The sequence below is a fragment of the Cyanistes caeruleus genome, chromosome 5, assembly GCF_971803275.1.
Source record: "Cyanistes caeruleus chromosome 5, bCyaCae1.hap1.1, whole genome shotgun sequence".
Taxonomy (NCBI): Eukaryota; Metazoa; Chordata; class Aves; order Passeriformes; family Paridae; genus Cyanistes; species Cyanistes caeruleus.
The window spans coordinates 26,849,780-26,856,025 of NC_141705.1; the positions used below are offsets into that span (position 1 = coordinate 26,849,780).

Genomic DNA, 6,246 nt, shown 5'->3' on the forward strand with positions numbered 1-6,246 from the left:
CTTTTCTGACTCTACTAACGTATCCTGAAGGTGGCCTGTAAATACCTTCCTACTGACTGGCTGGCCATGTGCTGCCAAATAGTGAGATAGCAGCTGAGTCTCCCTTCTTTGAGTCCCTTTCCTCTAACCAGGTCAATCTTCCATCAAGCCTGCAAGAAGTCTCTTCTTTGATACTTCGCACTCTTTCAAGCTTGTTTGAAATCAGCAAAGTATTCCAAATGGGTTTGGATAAGAGAAGGTAGTGAACAAAAGGAGATCACAAATCTCATCACTACAGGATCCAGACACAAAACAAGGCTGACTTGATGACCATGTGAACATGCATACACCTTCACTAAGAAAAGGTACTAAGACTGCTCTTTAATTGGGAAAAAAGTGCAACACCTTTTTAACCTGATTTTTTTTGACAAATTCAAGACAGAAAGGTTGACTTAACAAGTGAAGGCAATTATTTGCCATGTAAGCAAGTCACTGAGGAGGGGATTCTACATCTCTCTCATATTCAACACTAGATGCTGATTGGAAAAAACCCCATATTTTACCAAAAGTGGGTGAAATATGATGGTATAATAAAAGCAGGGCAGACAGTGGACCCCAAGGTCTTAAGATCTGTGAACCATTCTGCATTAGTTATGGATGCTGTGATGCAATAGGTTGGTGTTAGCAAGAACTCTGTGAGTAGTCCAAAAAGCTGGGCTGAATGGGCCTGTTGTGGACATGGGCTGTCAAACAGCAGAGACTGCAAACTCTCCGAAACAATTTTCTTTACAGCAGCAGAAGCTCAAGCACCACCCTGCTTGGGCTCTTTATCTAAAGAATCCCTATAATCCACCAAGTTACACAACTAAGCACAGCTCACAGTATGCCACTGGAAGGGATTGCTATTCCCATCCATAACTTCTGCCTTCCACTTTATTGTCCAGGAGTGCTGAAGCACTTCACAACTCTTCAGCACAGTGGTGAGGCAGGTTAGAGCTGCGAGGACTAGACACAGCAAAGTTCTGTCTGTGTGTGGCAGCCATGCTGCAGGATCACCCCGTGTCCTCAAACAAGAACTGTCTTAGCAGGAACACTGGAAGAGTGAGCAATTAATCCAGTTGGAGTGATCTGGCTATTTCAGACAACACTTGTCCCTTTTTAAGCAGCTGTGGATTTTAAGCAGCAAAGTGCTCACGACCTCATTCTGTGCTGCTGTTAAACAAGGTGCCTGATTCCCATTGCCCACACTGCCTGGGAACACTTCTGCAATTCCAACTCAGATGGGCAGCTTCCAACCTCCAAGCCTCCATCTTCTCCACCACATGCTTTCTCAAGGATCCAACAAACGCCTGACCTTGGCTTGGGAGCATTTTCTGCAGCAGACACAAACAGAGTTGTCTGTAAGTGGAACACTTCCTTGGGGATTGTGTCCTCCCTCCCTGCCGAGTCTCACGGGCCAGGCTCAGTCACTGCTGGCTTGGGCAGGCTGGCAGCAAGCAGCGGCCCACCAGAACCATTTACAGAGCAAGGCTGGTGGAACCTCATGCTCTGTAGTGACAATATTGCAGCAAAATGCATCTGGCAGAAGGAGGTAACTTGCAAAAAAACTAGGGTGAGAAGAGTTGAGTGTTGGCAACCTTAACAAGCTGGATTCCCAAAATGAACTGGAAGGATTTGGCAGAACTCAAATTACATTTTTAAACGGTTACTGTAAGCGTAAATGTTATTTTATCCACCCCCTTGAACTGGATCATCCTGGCCAGCCACCAGGCAACCACACCCATGCTGTTACTTTTACAGCTGCAGAGATGGGGGTCAAGATTGTCTATATTCTGTGTAACTCAAAACCTATTATTAAAGTAATTCATTTGCAAATAAATCATCATTGTTATGAAGCTCCAAGTAAAAGGAATAAAACAAGAGCTTGTGAACTTGAGCTCCTTTTTTGAGTGCAAATCCTCCTCCCCCAAACACATTTAAATCATTAACAAGAATTTGATCACCAAAGGACCTCCTTATTTCATTCAAATCTGGGGAAGTTGGCATGGGAATCATTAAAGAAAAAGAAAAAAAAAAAATACCCCCAAAACAAATCACAAGGTTTATCAGGTAATATCTCTTCACAGGAAAGCAAAAAAGGTATTGCAGCACTTAAAGCTCTAACACTGAGCCAGAACATCACTGAGAATATGATTTTTAATTAATTTCAGCATCACTTTTATCAGATCATGAGAATGTAAGCCTGGTCCCAGGTGAGTCAGTATAAAGCCCTACTAACTTCAATGGAGGCAGGATCTCACCTGTTGTGGAAGGTTTGAAAACTGTCACATGATTCCTGAGAGGGAACAAATAGCTTGTTGTCTGTAGCCCTTTATATCATCCAACCCTAAATACGTAGGGGTCCACTTCTGCATTTGTCCAGCACCTCACATCAGCCTCTCAAAAGCTGGGTTTTTTTGGTGCTCTTTGGGTTTTTAAAATTGTACCCTTTTGTCTTTTTACAGGTCCAGGTTTGAAAGCTTTTTCTGTATTTATAGGAATGTCACCAAATCTTTTGAATGATAGGCCAGTGATACAACACATTTTCTTTTATTCTTAAGGTAAAAATTTTATGTATATTTACTCCTGCAACTCTTCACCTGATTATTCTTCCAATACCTTCTTCCATAATTCTGTAAGATACTGGATACGCATGAGAACCACAAATTTAATGTTAGTCAAACCTGGCCTTCAAGATTCATGATATGTTTAAGCAAAACAAATAAAGGAATAACATGTTATTAAGCATAATGTTATTTTGTGCTTACTAAAATATCCACAAATATACATAAAGATTAGTCAGCTTTCATGTGATGAATTAAAGCCACAGGATGAGCTTTAAAGGGATACCACATCCATAAAAATATTATGCTGAAACTGAAACAGCCAGAGCCAGACTTTTGTCTTACATTATGGTACAGAGAATTCTGAAAGAAATTTCCACAGAACATATTCCCTGACTCTAAATAACCATTCCTTATGTAGTACCTTCTCTGACCCTGTATTTTAGGGCCTCTGATGACCTAATCACCCACTTGATGCTGTGGCTAAAGACCAGACCTTGACCAGTACTTAAGCTGAAATAATTAGTATATTTTATTTTTATTTCCACAACTGTTATATACTTACATTTAGACACACTTTTGTAATAACTACTAGAAAAAAATTGTATTAAGTTTACTCACATTCTTTACTGTCTACAAAAGCATAATGTTCATTATGGATGTTTCTAAAGATGCTGTGCTTCTTCTCAATATGTAGTTATATGGCCTATAAAGTTAAGTTGATATTTTTTCTACAGGAAGATTGTATTTTCAGTATTTTTTCCATTCCTTTCAACATTTTAACACCAAAACAATTAAATTTTTTATATATTAATATTGGCAATATCTGGAAGTCATTATGTTTTCTGAATTTCAGGCTAAAGAGGATCTAGTACAAGCAGCAAATGTGTTTTTGAATGCTACATATTAAGCCCCACTATTTTTTTCCTGCCTGGGGACTACGTGACTTAGACTGTGGGTCCCTCTCAGAAAGAGCCCAGATCTTGCAAAGTGCCTTCTAAAAGGAGCACTCTGAGTTTCTGCTCAGAAATTTCTCAGCAGCTTACAGGAGAGAAACAATAAGCCATCTGTCATGCAAAGTCTGTGCAGTGACAACCAAAGGGAGAACTGAGTGAAAAAAAAAACATGTATGCACAGAGCAGACTGTCAGTCACTGTTTTCCTCCTCCACCTTCCCTTCTCCTTCCCTCTGTGGGACCTACCTCAGACATCTACGGAGCACAAGTGTGGTAACCACCTGTGAGGAGACCATTCCCACCACCAGCTGTCCTGCCACCGTTACTCTTGCAGCACTGTCCACCCTTCATCTGGAAATTACCTCATCCTTCATCAACACGTGTCTAGTTGTTAGAGGCTTGGGAATCCAGCAGTGATGCTCCATGGTTTTGCCAGGGAATAGCCTCATTTTATGGGTCTCATTATAAAATAATCCAGTAGTACCTGCAGAGTTGGTAGTCACTGCTCCACCCCCATTTTTAGGTCTTCAAATATGTAAAAATCAAAGTGACATGCCGGTTTTACACTTCAGAGAGCAACATGCCAGGCAAAGGACGCACATGAGATTTTGTGGGGGGAAAAGTATCAATGGTCTCTTATTCACTCATCTTCCAAAAAACAGCACCACCAAAACAAAGGCACAACTGTTCCCACAGGATAAAGGGAGCATTGAGAATGCTCCTAAAAACAAGCTACTGCACTCTTGACATTCCTGTCTTGTTGGATCTTTACTAAACTGCTACAACTGCTCGATTTCAATTTGTCATGATCACCAACAACTGAAATTGCCATAGGAGCAAAGGAAATGCATGCTTAGGAAATGCATGTCTCCACGCACAAGCAAAAGTACCTAATGAGGTATTAGAAGAACAGCATTGCAAATATAAAGTAGAAATTCCAAGAAAATTATCTATTGTATCTGACTAATACTTTTTCAATAATATTACTTTTTTGGTCTTAACAAAAGTCCATAGCACTGTGTCCAGCTTTTAAGTTTCTGATGCACACACAAAGGCAGCAGTGTCACAAAAAGTCACACGGGAGCAAGTACCAGACAGGACAAACCCTGCCCAGGGGAAGTTATAAACGAAAGTGAAAAAATATTTTAACAATATTTGCTATTATACACCTTCCTGCAATTTTGAGAGGGCAACAAAAACGAGGCTGATGCATGTGACGGATTATTTGGGTGATTACAGTTCTGCTAAAAAAATTCATAGTAATTTTAAAAAGTTTTCAGTAAACCAAAAGAAATAATTTCAGTTAAGAAGATGAAATATTTGTATTCAAATTTGCAAGGCATTTTGAACCAAAGTAACCCTTAGTTACAGAGATCATATAAATCTTTGGTGATATTTTATTATATTTTTAAGGTGATACAGAGGCTTCTAAAACTATGACCTGTCTTCCCCCAATGGAAATAATTTGCTGTGATAACCCCTTTTTTTTTTTCAAAGCATTTAAAATTTCTTCCTAGGTTCATTAAAGTATTCTGAAGTAAAACATTTCACTCAACCCTTAGTCAATCTTGTTTAGACTGAGATTTGTTAGTATAAGGGAAGAGCACTGGTATAGTCTTGTGTTATCAGCCAACATTGTACAGAAAAATGCATGTTGTTTTCCAAAAAAATGACTGTAACAAGCACTCAGGGAAAGCACTATCACTACATGAAATATGAAGGGTGAAAAAAGAGAGATAGTTTACTCCTAATCTACCAGAATGCTGCAAACTGAGATGTATAGGGATGCTTTCCAAGTACTCAGAGCAAGAACACTGCCAAGTTTATCCCATGGAGCTGAAACACCCCAGCATGATAAATATCGCAGTAATTTTTTTGTCTTTATTGAGAGGACTGCCTGTGAGCTTACAGAAAAATTTGTATTGAGCAAGGTCTATGAAGCTGTTCATCGTGCCTGCAATTCTTAGAGCAAAATGAATTGATTCTTCTTAATGCCAACCTACTAGTAGTATCTTTCCAGTTTGAGCTTTCAGGGCCTGGAACTGGAAATTTTCTCTACAGTTATGCTAAAACTGTTCTGCATCAAAAATGTGAACAGAAGGGAAGGATGAGTCCCTCTGAACAGATACAGTCCCAAAGAAGGGTCTAAAGAACAATACAACAATAAAACATTTTGAAAGAAAAAATAATCTCTAAAATATGGAATTTGTGTCAATATTGGTGTCAACACAACAGCAAGCTTCAACAAAGGTAAAATATGGCAATTTATTTCAGATCCTGAAAGCTGATAATAGAATTCCACATAGACACAGCTCATGGTCACAAGACAAACTGTGGTGACTCCTAAAGAGATGTAGAATATTAACCATCATGATTTATTATTAGTAAATAATGCTTAGTGATTCACCTTTTTTTTAAATAAACTCTAGAAAATGCCTGCAAATGACTCTTTTTATTTCATTTGTGCTTCACCTTGTACTGCCTATAATAGTTTGTACTCACAACATTTTTTTTCAATGAATTTAAAAAAAGGACAGATGTTTCTTATTTTCCTGTATATGCTTGACAACATAGAAATGTATTGTGGAATCTGGCACTGACTCATTCTTGAAGTAGATTTACCACATGTCCCAGTCACAAAACAGCAACACATAGTATAAGGTTTCTGGAAAGAATCTTGCTGCAATAAAATGGATCACAGAAAGTTTG

At 38.9% G+C, this 6,246-nt stretch overlaps 1 protein-coding gene across 3 annotated transcripts in view; it reads right to left on the minus strand.

Moving 5' to 3' along the window:
* LNX1 (ligand of numb-protein X 1) overlaps nucleotides 1-4,149 on the minus strand; it is a 120,366-nt gene extending 116,217 nt beyond the window's left edge. For 2 of the 3 annotated variants that reach the window (XM_086891201.1, XM_023925222.2), the window contains exon 1: nucleotides 3,784-3,890. The gene's annotated coding sequence lies outside the window, so the exon portion shown is untranslated. Of the gene's footprint in view, nucleotides 1-3,783; nucleotides 3,891-4,021 lie in introns of those variants that run through there. The other variant, XM_023925221.2, reaches the window with a different exon arrangement.
* Nucleotides 4,150-6,246: the final 2,097 nt, after the last annotated feature.